Source organism: Aythya ferina (genome assembly GCF_964211825.1).
Source record: "Aythya ferina genome assembly, chromosome: 2".
Taxonomy (NCBI): Eukaryota; Metazoa; Chordata; class Aves; order Anseriformes; family Anatidae; genus Aythya; species Aythya ferina.
The window spans coordinates 41,396,179-41,415,775 of NC_140297.1; the positions used below are offsets into that span (position 1 = coordinate 41,396,179).

Sequence of the window (19,597 nt, forward strand, 5' to 3'; positions counted from 1 at the left end):
CCAGGTGAGATGCTGTCTCCTGCCTGCCTCTGCTGGCTGGAGGGTTACAAGAGTATACCTACCTGATGTTCTGTCTTGGAGGTTGATGTGTTTACTGTGCACATGTCAACTGTGCAAACATGCAGTCCTAATCCAAATTGACCAGAGTGAATCAGCAATTTAGCTTTCCTAAAAGTCTCAACCACATTCTGTGTTGAGGCTTTTTTCTGTTAGCTTGGCTACTGATAAATGAAATTAGTGTTGTGTTTGTATACTTACATCTCTGGCTATTGCTGTATCAGGATCAGTTCCGATTTTTGTTTTCATTGTAGTTTTTATTGTAATACACAGCTGATAATTTGGGTATGTGCTCAGCAATATTCATTTGAGGTTATCCAGCGGTTACTTAATTATTGTGAAACTTAATTATTGTGAAACTATTAGGTCAGAGGTTGGACTCGATGATCTTGAGGTCTCTTCCAACCTAGAAATTCTGTGATTCTGTAAATCTGGAGCCCCAAGCACCAAAGTGTAATGGGATTTTTATGATTTTTATGATTTTTATGATGGACTGTTGCATCCAAATCCTTGACTTTTGGTGGCATGAGTTTGACGTGATTCCATTAGGTTTGATTTTGTGTCTTTCTTAAAGTCACTGCCAATAGGTTTAGCTCTTTTAGGTAACAGGGACTGATGGTTTGAGCTCAGGTTATTTTGGTCACACTGCAGCAGATGTAGACATGTCAGAGCAAAAGCTCTGATCCCAGAGCACTGATCTGCCCAGGATGTGTTTGCCTTTTTGATGTACAAAGGATTTGTGTGATGGGACCCTTGTCACACCTGGTCTCAGAAGCATTAAACTCACACCTGCACAGCTTGGTGGATCAATGGGATTGCCACAGTGACCATTAGATCTCTGTTGCCTTGTTTCTGAAGGGAAGATTTAATGTTGGCAATGTATGGAAATCCTGGCTATCCAGCTGAGAGCCTTGCATGCTTTCTTCCACCTGGGAAGCATGAGGTAATATCTTTCCTGAGTGCTTTGTTACAGGCACCTGAGAGCAGTCTCCTTTGTTTGTTTATCCTGCCTGGGGACTGGTCAGTGCCCCTAGGGAATGGATTACAGAAACCCACAGTGGTTTTGGGGCAGTGATTCTTTAGTTTGGGCTAATGAATTCAGAAGCATGAGCTGCTTGGGTGGAGAGAAAGCAAATTCAAAATCCCTCCAAATTCATGTTGTTATGCACTGGAGGAGAGCCATGGGAACAACCACCAGAACGGGTGAAGCAACAACTTGGTTTCAGAGCTAAAATGAGAGGCTGTAAAGGACAGGTGGCTGCAGCCAGTCTGTCCCTGTCTGAGGGGTGGATGTTGCTGAAGCTGCTCTCATTGTGCAGAGGAAGGAGAGCCATGAGCCTGTGCCAGAGGAACGGCTGGGAAAAATCAGTCAAGAAAGAAATTACAAGCAAAAAGGCAACAAAATGAGTGGGCTCCTGGCCAGGCTCTCTAAGGCAGATGGCACTGTTGGTTGCAACAGCTGCAACTGAAAATCCAGGAGACAACAGGGGGAGCTGACAAATGTTTAAAGATTGCTACCAGCTGTTGAGCCCAAACGATATCTCCTTCTCTACAAAGGAGAGGAAGCTTTGCACTGGGACTCCTTTACCTTCTCTTCATCATTTCATGGTAAAGATGCTATTTAGAAGGATCAAGCTCCTGAATGCCAGCAGTGTGTTATCCTGCAGCAAGATCCTTAAGCCCTGATGGATTTGCGGCCTCCTCTCAATTTCTTTTCCAAAGCAGGTGAGATGTTGCATGCTCATTCATCTGGCTCTGCAGCCTGATGGGCTCCTCGCTGCTGTTTTGGCAGTGGTTGTAGCTCGTCTGGTTGGGTGGAGAGGGAGAAGTGGCACTGTATAATGTGCAGGGCTCTTCCATGTTCAGGACTGCTTCCAGGCCCCTTGCTTGCTCCATTTGCCTCCCGAATGCAGTTCATGCTGCAGAGCTGTCCTTTGAAACCAGCACTTTCCTCAGCTTGATCTGTGCTGTTCCTGAACGCTGTTTGACCCAGCAAACTTGGCCAGAGCAGCCTGGCTTTTCCTCTGCCCCTTGCACGTGCTCAGCTTGCTAAGGAAGCTGGACTCCTGTGGGAACAAAGGCACAGCTCTGTGCCCACTCTTACCAGGCACTTTTCTCTGCTGATAAATTTGGCTGTAGCCTCCAGTAATCCTCTTCCCCTAGGAACACTTTATTTTTATTCACAATTGGAAATAGGAGTGTAACCGCCAGTGTTTGAGGTGCCCGCTTTAAATGTGTGAGGCCTTTCACCCAAAGGAGTACTTGTGAATGTATTGTTTTCTATCCATAAGCTGTTGGTAGGAGAGAGATTTTATTAAATTTCTGCTGGGTCCCCACACAATTCTTAAATGGCAGAAAAATAGATCGATATTGGGAATTTATCTTCCTTCCTAATCCTGTTGTGTTGTTGTTTCATCTGAAACTTAGGAAATATACTTAACCTGAGTTAGCGAGGCAAAAAACTGAGTTTTGGTGAATCTGCAGGTGACTGCTAAGAAGGAATGGAAAGCATAGGAAACACTTTAAGCAGTTGTGATGGCAACCTTTATTTATTTATTTTTTTATTTTTTTAACTGCTTATAGCTAAAGGTGATGACTAAACATGTCATTGAATTCATCCATGTGAATCCTAATAAGTACGTGAGAGCACAAAGGGATTATCAGAGGACAGAGCTGGTCACTGGCAAGAGTGAGGCGGGTACTGCAGTGTGCCAAGGTGAGAAATATTAGGGCAAGATTATCTTTCCTGTCATGTACTTGCCAAGCTGTAGCTCTTGCTTAGGCTGGTGCTCTAGGGCTGATGTTGCTTTCTCCCTTACGCACAGTGAAGTGAAAATTTTGGATGGATAAAGCAGGTCATGAAATTGTATAGGCAAACCAACTCGCTGGTTAGGGTGCTCTGGTTACCAGCATCGACACAGCAAGCTCAAAAGCTCTGGCTTTGTGCATCAGTTCAACGGGAGACTGTCGTACAGGCAGATCAAAACAGTGGAATTTTTTTTATTTTTTTTATTTTATTTTTTTTTTTGCAGTTGTATTCAGCTGTGAACTCTGTTCATTTCAGTATGGATAATTACTCCCAAGTCTCTTTAGTCTCTTTCTCTGTCAAAGAAGCATTCCTAGCTGGGTTTCCCTTAAGTGGGACCATACCTGGGTTTGCTGCCGTTGTCTGATTAAGACTGCCATGGCTTTTGTGCTTAATTATACTGCAGAGAAGCATGAATACAGCAGGGGACTAAAACGATTTTTTTCTCAGATGGGTATTTAACTATCTGCGGCAGGTACCAGCTCCTACATTAGGTGGTTTTCTCATGCCTGCAGTCCCTGTATGGATTCAACTCTGAGTGCTCTGCTTGCTTGCTAAAATTATCTTTACTATGTTCTTTCAGCTTCCCCTGGAAAATAACCGGTTGGAAAACTTCAGCTGGCACATTTTATGTTGGGTTTTATAAAAGCAAAATTATTCAAAAATTATGGATTTCGTGACACGTAGAAAGGCAACAGACATTTTTATTGAAGAGGTTGACATATGTGGCACAAAACATTTCAGGGGTTTGGTGTTAAATTATATTTCATTTTGAATTGACGATATTCAGAAAAAAAATGTCATAACAAATATTTCAGGGAGCCTAAGTGAGTCTGTCTTTGAGTTCTGCATGGCTATTATATCTCCCATTTTAATTTTTTTCATTGCAACTTTTTCAGGGCATTTTCTTGGCAAGTAGCATAGCCAGTTTTCAGTCAGCCTTATTATATTGTTATGGTGTTAACTTGTGAGGCATTTTCAAACATTTTCATAAACTGGTGGGACAGAGTCATGACCACAAGGACACATTTTGTATGTGACTAGTGAAGACCCTCAATAGCCTGTCTGAAAATCTGGCACAGTTCTAGACTAATTCTTAAATAATGTCCATCCAGTTAATGCACATCCACCAAAGCTGACAAAATCCTGGGTTCCTCTGCACTCCCAGCATGTTAACGTACTGCTGGGCTCTCCTGGAGATGCTGGGGTTGCTGGTGCCAAGAGTTCCTTTTGTTGTGAGTTCACAGTGGTAGGGGAAAATCAGATCTAGCACCTATTTTGTCATAGCTACTTATGAACAAATCTAACAAAAATCAGAAACTTTCGTTTGGATGACTTTGACAGTTCATGGTGGTCTGGTCCAAAACACTGGACTACATTTTTTTTTTCTTTCTTTCTTAGTGGAGATTGATTATTCCACTATTTCCATATTTTCTGTATTTGGGATTGCATTTTGGAACTGGGTAGTCTATGCAATGTGAGATTTGAAATCCACTCCTGTGGCTAGAAAAGCACCTTTGGTAGAATGCTAGTGCTTTTGAAGACTAAGAGCATCCTCTCTAGAGTAGTCTTCAAATGTAAGGGTTCATCTCTTCTGTCTCCCTGTAGCAAAATACAGATTTGCTTTTCCTGACTCCTGCATTCCTGTGTCATGCCACAGTGACTTGTCATGGACCAGACTATGCAGTACCATGCTTTCTGGACTACTGTTTTCTGCCTCCTGCTTCCTTGTTTGCATCTGCTTAAAAAAGTCAGCCATTATTGTACCTGGAAAAGCACGTGGCTCCTAAATAGACAGCTGTGTGCCATCTTCATTTTCTCTCAGATCTACTCATAGATGATACTTAGAAGGCTAATCGGAGAGGAGATCACAAAATGAGGACAAAGTTCTCATAGCGTGACAGGTGTTTACCACAGCTCCTTAAAGGTTTCAGGAACACCTGAAGAAGCCATATCTGCTTAAGCACCGATCCCAGAAATTATCACTGATCAGAAGATAGGTTATCTGTTTTGCAAACTAAATTTTACTTGACATGATGCATTATTGTATATTGTTTTGTGGTATCTAAACAGGTGTCTGGCTCTCAACCTTTCTCCAAAACTGTGTACTCTGTTTGGAAAACACATTTCCCTCTCACTGGAGGTTTGTTTATTATTTAAGAAAAAAATCTTCATGGAGCACCGTTTGGTGCTGGGCATGTGTCAAATATATACATATATATAATTTTGTTTTTGTTTGGGGAATCTGCTTACTAGAATGAAGCAGATAGTTCAAAGAAGCATAGCACAATTATGAGTGAGGGTTGGTGAGACTGATTTTAGAGGAAAATGTAAAACAGAGTTTTTTTGGTTAAGTGATGACTGCTAGAGCGTGAAAGGAGAGCATGCAGCCAACCTACAAACTCTGAGGGAGTACAAGGATGTAGAGATACCTCTTTACATTATCAAATAAGAAATCTTTTAAGCAGTATGAAATTTAAGCAATGGGAAGTGGTAGGAAATCTGGAAGTAGAAAATCTCAGGTGAATCCCGAGGGTCTGAAGAGAATCCTTGCCCTTGGAAAAAAAATCTTTGCCAACAAACACTCACCTTGCTGCTTTTCCCATGATGTTCTGAAGAAAAAGATTCTTGATCACTTACTTACTTCATTTTACTTACATGAGGGTAAGCAAAACACTCCACCAAATGTCAGGGTGCCAGCCTGCCTTCCTGGCTGGCTGGAGGGCAGCTGCCTGTGGCACTTCAGATTGCCCAAGGCTTGACAAGGCCCTGCCAGGAAAGGGAAGTTCCTATTCCCACCTTTTCTATGAGTTTCAGCATGGGTTGTGTCTTTAACTACATTTCAAGATGCTGTGTATCACCTGCACTGCAGTGGCAGGGTAATCCTGGCAAGTGTGGCATTTCAGGCTCGCTGGTGGCTAAGCTAACTGAATTACCATGTATTCGTAGTGGTTCTCCCTTGTACTGTGTCAATATAGGTAGAATATAGGTAAATTCCTTACTTAACTCTGTTAGGTTAGTCTTTAAAAATAAGTTATTTGGGTACCCAAAAGTATTTAGCTTTCTTTTCCTGAATAAAGGGAAATAAAAGTGAAGCATCAAGATGCCTTTTGACTTACTCTGACATTGTTTGTCCTTTCCTTGGCACCGTCATTTGTGTTTCACTAGCTTGGATTTATCTAGGGATGATCACGTCAATGATATGTATATTTATTGCTTATTTTTGCTCTTCATCTTATCTTTTTTTTCTGGTCTCTGCATAAACTTGAGGCAGCATTGCCTGGAAAGCGTGGTGACAGGGACAATTTTCTTTAAAATAAAAGGCAAAATAATGCTGGGCATTGGAATTACTCCAGGGAGGAGCCTCGCCTGCTGTCCTGGTATTGTTATAAACCAGATGCTGCTGGAAGAACTCTGTAACTGCTGATCGTCACCTCTGAGAGAAGAGGAGGCTGCTCTACATGCAGAAACCTCCCTGAACCTCAGGGCAGAAGTGTCATAGCAGCATGTCCTGCTGCTGGGGAAACATGGGATATGTATTCATAATCATGCTGGGGACCTGACCTGCCTGGCATGGTACAGCTCCAGCTGCGAGGTTTCCATAGCATTTATGATGTTCTCCCACAGCTTTTTAAAAAACTTCACATTGTTTCATGGTGTAAAAATTCAGACACCCAAACATGACAGCCGTACAAGACATCTCACAGCTTTGCTGTGCTGTGTCCCTTCCATGGTTATAGGCTATCATCCTGAAATTCTAGTTGTGATACAAGGATATCACTTAAAAAGAAAAAGGAAAAAGAAAAAGAAAAAAAAAGCCTTTTTTCTTTAGAATGAAAGCTGTAGTTATGGTCTTACATTGAATTTACTTAGAATCACAGAATACTCTGACTTGGAAAGGATTCACAAAGATCATCGAGTCCAACCCCTGGCTCCACACAGGACAACCAAAAATCAGACCATGTGTCTGATAGCTCTGTCCAAACACTTCTTGAGCTCCAGCAGGCTTGGTGCCATAAGCACTGCCCTGGGGAGCCTGTTCCAGTGCCTGACCACCCTCTGGGTGAAGAACCTTTCCCTAACACCCAATCTACTTCAACACAGCAGTGAAAAGAGAATTGTTCTTGTTTTGTAGAATCATTTACCTTTCCCATTCATCTTATGAATGGTAAATCATTTACCATTTACCATTCATTTTATGAATCATTAATCGTAAAACTAAAAGTGCAATGTATATAGAAAAAGACTGCAAATATAGCATAACATATGTACTTACCAATTTTAAACATCTCATCTAATATACTCCATCATATGTGCTTAGTTCAGCACCAAGAAGAAATTATAAAGATTATATTACACAGAAATATAATCCAATCTGTTTAATCAAAATTCTACATAGGCAAGTTTAAGAGGAAGAACATCAGCTACAGTAGGATTTAGACAGTGCTTACAGATTTCAGAATTTCAACTGATTTCATTTTTATAACTAAAATTTTAGATTTTATTTCTAAAGAATTTAGTTTTCAATTTTTATTCCAAATTAAATTTCAGTTGTGAAAATATCCCTAACAATTTACCTTTATAATAAAAATTATAATTCTTAAAGAAATCAGCTTTTGATAAGATTAGTGATAGCTATAAGATATATACCAAATGTGAAATATGAATGCAAGATTTGAAAAACATTTATTTTAGAAAAAGTTTTTTTTTTGTTGTTGTTGTTTTATTTATAAAAAAGGCGTCTTAATTTAAAATTGACTGACTGGAATAGTTACCAAAAATATTCTTTATTAAAATACTTAAGTTTATATGATTTGTTTTATTTTATCAAAAATTAAGCTTGTTTTGGTAAAGGATTGCTTTTTTGACAAATGTCTTTTTTTTTTTTTTTAATATCAGATTATATAAGGCTACATTTTAAATGTTACTTTTGCAACTTCTTTAACTTTATTTGACTTTTTATTCATTTTTACATATTTTTAAATGTAGTGCATAGGGAAAAGACAAGCCAAAATATTTCAATGCTTTACAATGAAAGTAAAATAATTAAAAAGTATCACTATTGAAAGTTTTGATCAGCAGGACCTATTTTTTGTCCAATTTTTCTATTTTCCGATTCTGAGCTAGAAAGAATGCTGATTCTCAGAACAGCCTTTCTTGATCAGATAGAGTTGTGCTTCTGATCTTTTAAAATCCCCTCTAACTGAAGACCTCTAAATAAAGCAGTAATATTTCTAAATAGCTCAGTGTAACCAGATGTAATTATTCTTAATAATCATGTTTGTTTTTTTTTTTTAGCATTTTAAGATGCATTTTTTTCATGTGCTTCAAAGCATACAAGTGATAGAAGTTTCCACTTGCAGGGGAATGCATTAACAGGTAAAAACAATTTTCATTCTCCACAGACATGCAAACGCCAGTGTGTGTAGAGAACAATTTTGCCTTTTTTAGAGCTCTGTTGTCAGTAGAGCTCTTCACTGTCATAGTCAACTGGAGCATCAAGCCTTGGAAACGTAGTGTAGTTTCACAGCTTCAGTTAAAAGTCTGGCAAATCCTTTAAGCTTGACTCTGATAATGTTTGAATTCTTCGCAAAAGATGTATGTATATATCTACAAAAATAAGGTATATTTATATTTCTAGCACTTTGCAAGCTCACGTCTTTGCTGGTGAAATGAATTCTCTCCATTGATTTCATGAACATCGTTTGGCTTTGCTTGCATTTTGCTGTGTTATTTTTTTTTCCCTCCTTCTTTCCCAAGGCATGTAATATCTGTAAAAATAACATTGCTTTATTTGATCGCTGTGAGAAGATGTTTTGACTCCAGTTCCCAAATGTACCTGTGCTACAGATAGAATGAAAGCACAAACCAGCCAGTACATTTTTATTATGTATGGTGTCAAGAAATAAGCCAGAGTTATTAATGGTATTTGTTCTGGTCATAGAATTAAATCCTATTTTAATCTAAGAGGGGTGAAGGAAAATTAATAGTATTTGTTCTGAAATGTGGTACTGTTCTCTACATAGCTGAGAACAGCCTGGAAGTTTTCTCCTTCTGAAAAATAGTTTGCCTCCTACATATTATCAATATGAATTCAATTTGCAGAGTAGCTCCAGTCCCAGAATGGTATAATCTCAAAAATAATAACTTTCTGCTTTCCCCTTGCCAATCTCCACTCCAGCTCGTGCTGGTGCATCACAATGCACGGTGCACAGCTGCCTCCTCACTGCACCAGCACGGAGCACTTCACCTATAAATTGTGAAGGAACAGGCTGTACTATCTAATGTCTTCTTTGACCTGGGTATCGCTCTGACTGTGAGAGATTATGATTTACTGTCTCTCAGGCAAATGTGAAAGAGGTTTGTGTGGCACCTCCATGCTTAACAAACCCCAAACCACTCAGGTGGGTCCACCTCGCAGACTGGAAGCTTCCCCTTTGTTGTCCTTTCCTAGATGAGGGTGATTATGTGAGAGGATCAGAGAGCAAGTCAGCCAGGGACCTTAGCTCCTACAATCTGAGCTCCTGTGTCTTTACTGAGAGAATGACACAGTTTCTCCCTCCTTGCTTTGATCACTGGTGCAAGTGTGGGGAGAGATACACAACCAGCATCCTGGAAACATTGCTTACTTCTGAGGTATGGTACAGTACTTTGAATTTCGGAACCAGGTTAGAGAAGGGGCCTCTCCTGACACGTGGTTGTTCATCCACTGAGAAATCTGAATGCCACACAGCTCGGTCAGCTGGTGTCATCTCCCTCTGCCCGTGAACTGTTCACCCTTTCTTCTTTTTCTCCTGCAATTCCTGTCAAAGTCCTGTTCTGCTGAACTCATGCCAGGGAAAACCTCTCCAAAGATAGCTCTTTTTTTTTTTTTTTTTTTTTTTAAATCTCCTAAAATAGCTCTTCCATTGTTTCTTGCCTGTAGGTATGGAGCTGAAAGATGGCTAACTCAGAGCAGGAAACCTCTCTGAGACGTTGGTTAGGGGAACAACAATTTTCTTCTGCTAGGTACTGTTACTGTCAGACACACATGATGACTAAGCATCTATTTCCCTGTCTTGGTGGTCTGATCAGGCTTGCCCTGAACCCATAGGTTCATAACATCATTCAGTCATGTTACTGATGTCATGCCTAGTGATATAGGTTAAACTATTTATGACTAAATAATTAACATAGTTGGCCAAATCGAGCCCTAGCTGTACGCCTGGTTTATGCCCAGACTGAATTGAGTCCAGTATCAATAACAATGCGCCTTCATGGATGTCTTTTAATAAAATACTGTACTGAATTTATTTCTTGTTTTATTTCCTCAACAGTATAAGAAAAGTAATTATGTTTTGAAGCTAAATCACTTGGCTGGCATGCACCTTGTCAGGTTCAGTGCTAATTATGCAGCTTAAGTCCAAAATAGAAAAGGGTTGTAAGCCATAAATTGAATCCTGATAGAGACACTCTTAGTAAAGCTTCCACCTTCACTCCTGGTTGCTGCTGTTCCAGAAGTCCTAACAGGTTGGCTGTCCATCACTGCTGACCAAGCTATTACTGGTCAAGGACTGGAGTATTTGGCACAGGAAAACACAACAGGGGACTACACTAGACACCCACCTGAACGTTTAGACCCCTGCATGGAGCAGTCTGTGGTGAGTAATTTCCCCATGCCCCCTGTGCATGTGAAGCGCTGGTGGTGAAGCATTTCCCAGTCCTAGCACTTGTTGGGCCCTGTGCATTGCTTGCACTTTTCTTTTTAAAAGCTCTTTCAGAAAGACACCGCTGAGAGAGTTTGAAACCTTCCCCTAATTTGCAGGCTGATGTAGGCTTGTTTTATATCCTTTTGTTCTTGGGCCAGTGCAGCCTTGCAGTTTCATTAGATTTATAATTGCTGATGTTTATTCATGTCTTATTCATAAAGCTCTTGTATCCCTGCCCAGTCTTCCTTTTTGCTGATATGGATGCCAAGTTCTTCTGGTATCTTCTTCTAATGGTCCTACAAGTTTTTCACCGTACTTCCTCCAGTTCAAGATTATCTTGGCTGTAAAGTCTTTTATTGCTCTGAGAGGGGTAAAGTGAAAGGTAATGCTTCTGCCAACAGCTATTCATGCGTGTAGCTTTATATGAGTGAGTACTGTCTAGTACAATAGTCATTGTCCTTGTCTACCTTGCAAAGTTACGAGTGGTTGGAGAACTGTCTTTAGCAAGGCAAGCTCTATTTCTGCTGGTTATTTCTCAATATTAGCTCTACTGTTGCTGAGATTCAGAACAACCGTGCTGTGTACAGGCTCAGGACGTTTGCAGTTGTGCTGAGCACTCCTTCTTGCTCAGCTCATCCAGAACACACGGTCATGCTAAGTTACCAAGTGTTGGGGTCTCTCCCTCAAATTTATATGCATGCTTAAAGACTCACCATGTGCTAGGTGAGTCTGGATTTGGAACCAAGCTTTAATCCAGGCTCAACTGACTGTGTGCTCAGGCCCAGAAGATGGCTCGCACGCAGGATTACTCCCTTGCAGCACTGCTGAAGCCCTGGGCTATGCTGGTGAGCAAAGGCAGCAACTCTTTCAAAAGTCTTTGAGGGCTTGTGTGATGGAAAGCCAGTCTGAAGATTCAAAGCCATTTCCCCCAGTAACTTGTGAGGCACAGCCATGTCCTGCTGTTTTACTCCCAGTTACACTGAAGACAGTTGAAATTAGTCTCTACAGAGACCCATGCATAGCACATCGTCAGCTCAAAGTCCCTCAATAACATGTGAGGAGTGTTACTAACTCTGCAGCGGGATGACTTTCCTCTCGTGCATTGAAATGTGGAGAAGGAGTGCAATCCTGAGAGTCTGGAGGCTGAGAAAAGTGGGCTGTGCACTCTGAGTGCCAGACTCAGAGGCCCACTGGGCATATGTCCTCCAAGTTCCCTGCTATGATTTTGTTCCCTATTCATCTGCCCCTTGCCTGCCTTGGGGTGGCTGTTCCCTGCTCACCCACACACCCAAGTGAGGGTGATGCTGAGGCAGGGGAACGTCTGTCCTTCCACTGCTGCTGATGGGATTTAAATGTTGGTTGGAAACGACAGGGAAATTTTTAGAAGGGTGCATGTGGAAAGCTTCATTGAGCACTGAGGTCACAGGTAGGAATCGTGGGACTATCAGACTCCTGAGTCACAGCCATCTCTCAGTTCATCTCTAAAGGCTTTTCAAGTGTAAAGGTTGAAAAACAACCTGGGTAGGACATAATGATGTTTTTTTTTTACAGATACATCATATCCCTGAGGACTGCAGTAATAGTAATAGAGAGGGAAACAGACAAAAACATAATGGTAAGTATTAAGAAGAATTTGTTGGATTTTTCTCTTCTTTTTCTTTTTTTAGAAGTCCTGTAAAATCTAATTCACATAGCATAAGCATTAATTCAAAACATTTGCTCACTCTACATTCTTGCTACCTGATCTACCTGTCTTTGTTGATATATGTACTGCAGATACAGATTTATTTCTACAGATAAGTATTTTTGTATTTTGGTAATAAATTCTTTTCAAAAGAGTGACTCCCCAGGACTGAGGTCCTGTGGTCTGATTGATTTAAATGCTTGTATGAGACTCTGCTTTTGCTGTCTGGCAAAACAGCTGACATAAATTTGACTCTGGAGCCAAATAAATTGAGGAACTGTACTAAATTGTTCTAAAGAGGGAAGATGTATCATGAGACAGCTAATAATGCATACTCAGGGTGTAAGATATAAAATAAATGAAATCCTTATGAACACAGAGAGGTTGTAACCAACAGTAGAGTCTGAGCCACTTCTGAAAATTACCCACTACACAATCTGCCTCATGTATGCCTCTGCTACCTAACTGTATGTGTGATCATGTATCCTTGTGACACCTAAATAACAGAGAAATACAACAAATGGAAAGTAGGCATGGGTGCCAATGCCGACAGTGCTCAAATTTTTGTCAGCAGGCACTGGACATGGACAAAAAGTAGGTTTAACATCTGAAATTAAACACCCCGAATCTGACATGTTAGACTTGCAGGAAGATTTAGAAAATTTAGTGTATATAAAGTATTGAACCGAATAAAAGAGCTGCTGACATTATCATCTTACTGAGGCACAAAAGGTTCTACAAGAATATAAAAGCAAATTGCTCAGTAACATCTATGCTTGAGCAAGCACTTTTGGTAACAGTTCTGTAAGAACAGCAATGAAGATTGGGGAAGAAGGCATTTCTGAGGGATTTCATCTTTCATATTTGTTTTACGATTATATGTACATATATTTCCATTCTGTGCTAGTTACGTAGGATTTTCTTGTGAGCACACTTCTTCCTAGATCTTGTTTCTTACTGGACAGTGTCCTTGGCTCTCGTCTAACATTCTAGTTTAAATGTGATTGCAATGGAAATGTTACAACGCTGCTCTGCAGGCCAGGAGAGGCTCACTGGAGCTCTAAGCTTTAACACTACAGCCATATTAAAGACTGTTTTAGCAAAACTTCGTTCTAGATAAAATAGTAAACTAAGCATCACAGATTCCGTGCCTTGCAAGTGATATCAATTTCTAAAAGTACATTGTTGATATTAATTTGGAAAATGGCAATGAAGAAGAGTAAGAACGTTTCTTCCTTTTCTTATGATCAGTGGCAAAATTCAAAATTCCCTGAACCTCAATGAGACAAGGACTGGCTCAAATGTTATAACAGTAGCTATACCAACATAACTAATTCAGAAAAGAATAAATATCCCAGTGGATTGTTTGATTCAGTTTCATGTCACTTCAGGCTTATTCGAGAGAAATGACTTTACTTTTTCTGCTTTAAACTGAAGTAGTGCATTGCTGGAGAAAAGCCAAACCAGAATAGGCCTATGCAGCTCATTTTCATGGAAGAAATACAGCCAACAGCACAGGCAGAAGGTTTTCAACACATATTTTTCTTAAAAAAAAAAAAAAAAAAAAAAAAAAAAAAAGAAAAAAAAAGAAAAAAGAAAAAAAAAAGACTAATGCAAATATGTTTTTGTTTGTTTGTTTGTTTTGTTTTTCCCTAATTTCTAATACTTTTCCTCGGTATTCTTGGGGTACTTTCTAACTGACATGTGGTTCATCAAAAGTGCAATCATTTTTGGCTGAGAACTGAGAAATGCTGTCTGCAGCAGGGATTTGAAAATTCCTGAATTCCTGTTGCTTTCTATAGCAAGAGCTGCAGGGCATTTGGGCCCTTTTGTTAGCACCCAGTGCCATCTGAGTGCAGATACTTGTAGCACATCTGATGAGAGCAGCCCCAACCAAGTGCATTGGGCTGTGCTCGCAACCTTTTCATTCTGTGAGGTGGCTCTTTAGCAGGTAGGATGTGCAGGTGCTTAGGTCCCTGCCTGGGGCTGTTATTTAGACACATCTCACTGACACTAAATGTGACTAACAACTCATCTTCTTTGCGTTAAGTGGCTTAATCAGATATGAGATGAAAGATGGGTACAAGCTGGAAACAGAAAGGGACTGCGAGCCTGCCCAAATGCAACGTTTGCTTCTCTCAAAACGTTGATTGAAACGAAAGTTAAGACTTAGCTAGCAAGCCTGATTTTAAAAAGACAGAAATCCAATGGAATACATTTAGAGTAGGTGTCTTTCAGTCTGCTTTTTACTTGGTTTTCTCAGCATTAATACAGCATCAGAAATACTTTGCAGCTTCTCTCTCTGGTGGGTGCTTATTGCATGAGTGTGATCATGCCTTTTGCCTGCTATAAGGAGACAAATGACCATAATCTTTAATGTTTAAGCTAAAAGTCACTAAGGAAAACACAAAAGCAGCTTTTTTATGTCATTAGCATGAGATACAAAGAGTAGGATCTCCGTTGTTCTGGAAAGTGTGTTTCCATTGCAGATGGGGAGCTGTTTCCTTTAGGTTGTGGATGTGCCAGGACATGCTGGTATCTTATGACAACCACAAATGTGTCTTGCCTCTCTGCTGATGCAGCTCTCCTCCCTGCTAGCTGCTTGCAGCACTTTGCTCTGCAGGTGTGGGAGAAGCCTGGAAGGGACCTGACAGGAATTGTGGCTTCCTTGGGAAAGAGTGAGGAAGCTTAAGAAGATGCTCTCTGGTTGTCCCTCAGTCCTGTTACACAGCAGAACTTCAGCAATGGCACAGTATAGCCATGCTGTCGGTTTGTTGTCTCCTACCAACTGTGGCTATCTGAGACACCTAAACTCATCAAGAATGGAGATGTACATGCTGGTTGGCCTGCCTGGCTAATGCTGACAAACTAGCAAAGGGAAGGAACAGTGTGGAAGGATGGAGGTCTTAGAGAAGCGGTGCTCAAAGAAGATCAGGAGTGTGAAGGCATGGAGCAGGATAAATACAGTCAGAAGGCAGTTTGCTGCGGAGTTCAAGACTTTATTTTTCTGCTGCTTTGTTGTTCTGGCCTGTCCTGTGCTTTGGGGCATCTCGCCTTCTGCCATCAGCTAAGAATTGATCTGCAGTGTTGAGCCAGAGAACCACAAAACCTTATTTACCAGTTGTGGTTTGAGGATGGCATTTGGACTTCCACATTTAGTGCTGAGACACATTGGCTGGGAAAGGAAAAGAGCTGCTGAGCCTGTTAAGAGACCCACAGGGGAACAAGTGCTCAATGAGATAGTTTGAGAGCTGTTAGTTGTTTTGGCAACCCCTATTAGACATGGCCCATAATTACTTCAGTAGCTATAGAGGAGTGCAATTTCCTTTTAATTACTGTATTAGCAAATGTATCAGTAGGGAAACTAAAAGAAAAGAAAAAAGTTGCTGAATTTCTTTCAGAACTGTTCTTTGTGACTCTAGGAAGGCAAAAATATTTGGACAGAAAGAAATTATGCTCTAATGAGCCCTAAACAAACACTGATTCAGAGACTGAGAGGAAAATAGCTATTCTAGATAGCAGAGAGCTGGCCTCTAGCACACTCCTACAAAGTGGAAATAATAGCCTCTTTCCATTGTGATTTTAAAATTGTACCTCGGTGCTGCTTCTTTGATGCTTTGTGATAGATGCCAAGACTGGAGACTGCTCTGCTCCAAGTGTGAGTCAGATAATAAAGCAATTTCTGAGCTGTAGCAGCATTCCACCTTTTCCTTTGTTTCATCTGAGAGATACTGTAAGGCTACATTATCAAGATTCACCCTTCCAGGCCAATATTTTATTTTTAAATCATCCTTTAAAATAACCTGTGAGTCCTGAAGGGGACGTCTTATCTCCCATCATGGGCTTGTCTCCTCAAGAATCTGAAAAGAAAAGTGCTGCACACATTTTCTTACCTTGAATCTCAAACAAAGAAAAGAAATTCAGTAGATTTCCTGACCTCTTCATCTTCTCACTGAGAAACTTCTGAACGCTAATGATCATTAAATTGCTCTTGCTCTGTTGGTGTGTAGCACTTCAGTCAGCAATCCTTCCCGAATCAATAACGGCAGGCAATCTACCGTGGCTTCTCCAGTGTTTACATTTAAAGATAATACCCACGATGCTTGAAAAAATGAAACGTTTCATTTTGAAGGTGTCAGAGCTGGGAAAGCTCTTAAAAAGGCTTTTACAGCCTGTGAAGTGATTGAAGCGTTGGGCTGCACTGTAGCCACCCCGCTGCCCAGCTGGGCACTGAGCCATGGGGGGAACGCGGCTCTGGGCAGGCTGGCAGCGGGTGTCCCCGCTGGCATCCCCCGTGAGCAAAGCACGGAGGGTTGTGCAAGTGAAGCTGCTGAGAGGAAGCACCGAAGGAAGAAATGAGGCAGCTGAAATGAAGGCAGGCAGCAAATGATGATAACATCAGAGGACTTTGTTTTGAAGTGAAAACCCTCACGCAGCCCATTGTGCTGCAGTAGACGAGATGGCTTGGTTGTTCATGCGCCTCTAGCTATAACCTCGGAGTAAAGGAGAGCATTAAGCCAGTTAAAAGAAGGCTTTTCCAACCTTTTACTGAATTACTGTGGGGCTGACTGTGTGAATGCACACACCTGTTTAGCCCTGGTGTTTCCTAATTTCTTAATATTTGTTTTAAAAGCCACAACAGTGGCCCCTCAACATCACTTTTGATGATGTATTTCTATACTGTGTTATCTACCAGCAGCAAATTTGCTGGACTAGCAGTTTCAGCTGAAGTCTCTACTGCATCCCACAGGGAATCTATATATATATTTATATATTTTAACCTGTCTGACAAGTTTCAGCCCAAATAGTTTGGCTGATTTTTAATTCAGAGGAAGATGTGTCATTCTGTAATGTTAAAACAAGAATTGAGATGAGAAACTCTAGTGCTTCACAGAGTTTGAAATTGGAAACTAATGAGTCCAACTTGGTTAGAGGGAGCTGGGAGGCAGTGTCAGGGGTGTGTTGCATAGCTGGGGTAGGAGACCTGGAAGGTTTAGTGTACTAGCATTTGACTCACAAGCATCATGTGTGAGTCAATGTGCTCAGGACTTTCAGTTTTCCTTAACTCCTTGAGCAATATCTGAAGCTGACAGAAAAGCTTTTGGGCAGAAGAACTAGTTCTTTAGTGCTTCGTGAAAACATTCAGAGACTTTCTTTTAATTTCTTTTCCATCATTTTGATATTTCATTTACTTCTGCTTCTTCTCTCAGAGACTTTGATTTAATTCTTTTGATAGACAGACACTGCTGAGCACTTTCTCCCTCACCTTGCAGAGATAAGGATGTTGCAGTCTCTGTGCTCCTGCACAGAAAGAGCTGGGAAAGCAGCATAGGGGATGAATCCATTGGAAAAAACAACAAAAACAAACTGAAAAAGCAAGCAGAAGAGCGAGGGCAGAAAACCTCTGATCAGAGTTTGTATTTCAGTTCTGCTCTATATCCAAGCTGACAGATACATCTTTTCCTTGTTGTCTGTTCCTTCCAAATATCCCCGTGGGACAGCTGATGTTGCAGCAGGGTTAAGCCAACTTCCTACAGACTGTTAACATACAGTGGACCTAAAGAAGGGAAAGATTTCACCTTCTGGTCTGAAATGGGCAACAGCTCTCCCCTGTTAGTGCCTCTGCAGATAAGGTGGCAAGCTGTGTTTGGGCGTAAATAGGTGGCTCAGACTGATTATGTGCATTTATATCTTGTCTTCAAGACAGACCCTTCCTTCATGCCTGGCAGGGACAGTGGCAATGACAACAGTCAGTGGCAATGACAGTGTCAGTAGCAACAGCTCTGTGGAAGTGAATGTCCATCCAGTGTCATCTCAGGCTGTGTTTTGCAGTCACAAAATAGAGTGTGAGAGGACGCAGGTAATGGCTTTCCATCATTGTGTCTTCCTGGGGCTGCTCCATGTCCATGGGCACTGTGAGCCAGGCAGTCTGCTGCTCTCCTCTGCTCCTGAGTGCTTGGAGCTGGCTCAAAGGGATGAACAGTCCAAACAACCTCAGGTGCCTTGCGATGAAACCAACTGTGACTGCCTCTTTCTATCTATTATTTGACAGCCTGAAGTTTTGCCAGCAGCTGTAAAGAAATTATTTGTCTAAAGCCAGCGGCTTGAAGTTTGGCTTTTAAATCTGCATTTAGCTACCTCTTTAAATACCCTGATATTAAAAAAAGATGCTCACACCGAAACTCAATACTTATGAAAGTTATATTTCTCCCAACCACATCTACACAGCACTTGCCACAGTGGAGCCTGGGTTTGGGACTAAAAAAATGCTCTTGGTGTAGGTATAGATTGTAATGTAGTACTAAATGACTGCAGACAAGGCTGGAGCTAAAACCTCACTTATTGCTGGCAGAACAGAAATCATATTCATACCTCAGGAGCAGAAAACGTCAAAGATCTTTTGGAGCTTTACCTTACATCTAGGTAGACTGGTGGAAAACTAAACAATATGCTGACTCAGAGGAATCAGAATCATATCCACAAAAAAATCCATTATCACAGACATTGACTGTCTAAGTAGTAGACTATCTAAGACTGTCTAAGTAGTCTGACTATCTGGCAGAGAAATGCAATAGGATTTCCAAAAGGGAGAGCTGTGAGAAAGGAGCACTGGGGAGAGCTTCAGGTCCTGGGAACTTGAGGGTCCTTTCAGCTGCTTGGACATATCCATTACCAAAAAGCTGCTGTTTTGATTATGGTATTTCTTATATATGACAGGATCTTTTCTTCTAAGGATATCAGTGGTCCTCAGCTCAAGCGAAAAAAATCCTGTCTTGTGGATAATTACACCAGTTAGGAAGAAGTAATGGAAAAAATAATAGCTAAAATGATAAACTGGTGAATAATGAGAAACATACCTAAATGTTCCAGCTAACGTTAACAGGCTGAAAACAGATTTAACATTCAACAGCTGCAAGGAAAAATGTTTGGCGTCCTTGCCTCTGCAAGCCAGTTCAAGAAAAAGGAGGGCTATTAAGCTTGAACAATGTCAGCTAAAAGCCTCTCACCTCCCCTGAAGCCCTGCTTGTATACGTGACCGTACAGTACTGGTCATTTCCCATCTTCTTAGGCACATACCTCATGTAAGAGATTTTGCTGGCTTGCACCACTTTTTGACTTGGAAATTTGTATCCAAATAACATTGGTTTCCTGTTATGCTTTTCTTGTAGCACTTTATCAAACAGCAGGAATTTATGCTGTTCCTGAGGGCAATCTATTAAAATGAATCATTCCTTATGGGTTTTCACTGCGAGCAATGCACCATGTTCAGGGCTTACTGTCAATTGTGAATGAACATAAATTAAATCCAGTTTTGCAAATGCCTGCTTACCTAGCACAGATATATCATATATGCATAGTAAA

General features: G+C 40.9%; 1 protein-coding gene across 13 annotated transcripts in view; it reads left to right on the plus strand.

Annotated features, from left to right (window-relative positions):
* The first annotated feature begins 355 nt into the window (after positions 1–355).
* Positions 356–19,597, plus strand: part of LRRC3B (leucine rich repeat containing 3B) — a 205,014-nt gene continuing 185,772 nt past the window's right edge. The window contains exons 1-6 of one of the 13 annotated variants that reach the window (XR_014690620.1): positions 356–1,782; positions 2,641–2,773; positions 8,162–8,242; positions 10,361–10,503; positions 12,103–12,166; positions 17,939–18,727. The gene's annotated coding sequence lies outside the window, so the exon portion shown is untranslated. Of the gene's footprint in view, positions 1,783–2,097; positions 2,316–2,640; positions 2,774–6,219; positions 6,390–8,161; positions 8,243–10,360; positions 10,504–12,102; positions 12,167–14,724; positions 15,934–17,938; positions 18,728–19,597 lie in introns of those variants that run through there. The other 12 variants (XR_014690623.1, XR_014690624.1, XR_014690629.1 and 9 more) reach the window with 12 other exon arrangements.